Raw genomic sequence first — 2,500 nt, forward strand, 5'->3', positions numbered from 1 at the left:
AACAACACAGGGCGAGATGGGGCATTCGGATGCCAGGGAAGGTGCTGCCCCCACACTTCGCTCGCTCTCCGTCGCTCGGCAAAAGATGGCCAAGTTTTGGCCTGCCCTCTTTCCCCCCTTCTTGCACCCTTTTGGCCTGTTTTTGGGCTGCTCTTTGCTAGATGGGGCTTTTGTATAGCAGGGACGGTGCTGCCTCTCGCTTCGCTCGCTGTCCGCCGCTCCCCGCTCGCTCACGCGGCCAAAAACGGGCAGTTTTGGCCCGTTTTTGGGCTGTTCTGGCCCGTTTTTGGGCTGTTCTTGCGTGGCGCGGCGACCGTCGAGAGCGGAGCAAAATGTCAGCCATCTCAGCACCCTGGAACCCCCCGGGTGGCACAGGGCTGGATGGGGCTTTCGTATAGCAGGGAAGGTGCTGCCTCTCGCTTCGCTCGCTGTCCGCCGCTCGCCGCTCGCTTGCCTAGCCAAAAATGGCCAGTTTTGGCCCGTTTTTGGGCCGTTTTGGCCAGTTTTTGGCCTGTTTTTGCGTTGCGCGGTGACCGTCTTGAGCGGAGCAAAATGTCAGCCATCTCAGCACCCTGGAACCCCCCGGGTGGCACAGGGCTGGATGGGGCTTTCGTATAGCAGGGAAGGTGCTGCCTCTCGCTTCGCTCGCTGTCCGCCGCTCGCCGCTCGCTTGCCCAGCCAAAAATGGCCAGTTTTGGCCCGTTTTTGGGCCGTTTTGGCCAGTTTTTGGCCTGTTTTTGCGTTGCGCGGTGACCGTCTTGAGCGGAGCAAAATGTCAGCCATCTCAGCACCCTGGAACCCCCCGGGTGGCACAGGGCTGGATGGGGCTTTCGTATAGCAGGGACGGTGCTGCCTCTCGCTTCGCTCGCTGTCCGCCGCTCGCCGCTCCCTCGCGCAGCCAAAAATGGCCAGTTTTGTCCCGTTTTTGGGCCGTTTTGGCCAGTTTTTGGCCTGTTCTTGCGTCGCGCGGTGACCGTCGTGAGCGGAGCAAAATGTCAGCCATCTCAGCACCCTGGAACCCCCCGGGTGGCACAGGGCTGGATGGGGCTTTCGTATAGCAGGGACGGTGCTGCCTCTCGCTTCGCTCGCTGTCCGCCGCTCGCCGCTCGCTCGCGCAGCCAAAAATGGCCAGTTTTGGCCCGTTTTTGGGCCGTTTTGGCCAGTTTTTGGCCTGTTCTTGCGTCGCGCGGTGACCGTCGTGAGCGGAGCAAAATGTCAGCCATCTCAGCACCCTGGAACCCCCCGGGTGGCACAGGGCTGGATGGGGCTTTCGTATAGCAGGGACGGTGCTGCCTCTCGCCGCTCGCTCGCGCAGCCAAAAATGGCCAGTTTTGGCCCGTTTTGGCCAGTTTTTGGCCTGTTTTTGCGTTGCGCGGTGACCATCTTGAGCGGAGCAAAATGTCAGCCATCTCAGCACCCTGGAACCCCCCGGGTGGCACAGGGCTGGATGGGGCTTTCGTATAGCAGGGACGGTGATGCCTCTCGCTTCGCTCGCTGTCCGCCGCTCGCTGCTCGCTCGCGCAGCCAAAAATGGCCAGTTTTGGCCCGTTTTTGGGCCGTTTTGGCCTGTTTTTGGGCTGTTCTTGCGTCGCGCGGTGACCGTCGTGAGCGGAGCAAAATGTCAGCCATCTCAGCACCCTGGAACCCCCCGGGTGGCACAGGGCTGGATGGGGCTTTCGTATAGCAGGGACGGTGCTGCCTCTCGCTTCGCTCGCTGTCCGCCGCTCGCCGCTCGCTCGCGCAGCCAAAAATGGCCAGGTTTGTCCCGTTTTTGGGCCGTTTTGGCCTGTTTTTGGGCTGTTCTTGCGTCGCGCGGTGACCGTCGTGAGCGGAGCAAAATGTCAGCCATCTCAGCACCCTGGAACCCCCCGGGTGGCACAGGGCTGGATGGGGCTTTCGTATAGCAGGGACGGTGCTGCCTCTCGCTTCGCTCGCTGTCCGCCGCTCGCCGCTCGCTCGCGCAGCCAAAAATGGCCAGTTTTGGCCCGTTTTTGGGCCGTTTTGGCCAGTTTTTGGCCTGTTCTTGCGTCGCGCGGTGACCGTCGTGAGCGGAGCAAAATGTCAGCCATCTCAGCACCCTGGAACCCCCCGGGTGGCACAGGGCTGGATGGGGCTTTCGTATAGCAGGGACGGTGCTGCCTCTCGCTTCGCTCGCTGTTCGCCGCTCGCCGCTCGCTCGCGCAGCCAAAAATGGCCAGTTTTGGCCCGTTTTGGCCAGTTTTTGGCCTGTTTTTGCGTTGCGCGGTGACCATCTTGAGCGGAGCAAAATGTCAGCCATCTCAGCACCCTGGAACCCCCCGGGTGGCACAGGGCTGGATGGGGCTTTCGTATAGCAGGGACGGTGATGCCTCTCGCTTCGCTCGCTGTCCGCCGCTCGCTGCTCGCTCGCGCAGCCAAAAATGGCCAGTTTTGGCCCGTTTTTGGGCCGTTTTGGCCTGTTTTTGGCCTGTTCTTGCGTCGCGCGGTGACCGTCGTGAGCGGAGCAAAATGTCAGCCATCT

This window comes from Musa acuminata, unplaced genomic scaffold (assembly GCF_036884655.1).
Source record: "Musa acuminata AAA Group cultivar baxijiao unplaced genomic scaffold, Cavendish_Baxijiao_AAA HiC_scaffold_885, whole genome shotgun sequence".
NCBI classification, from domain to species: domain Eukaryota; kingdom Viridiplantae; phylum Streptophyta; class Magnoliopsida; order Zingiberales; family Musaceae; genus Musa; species Musa acuminata.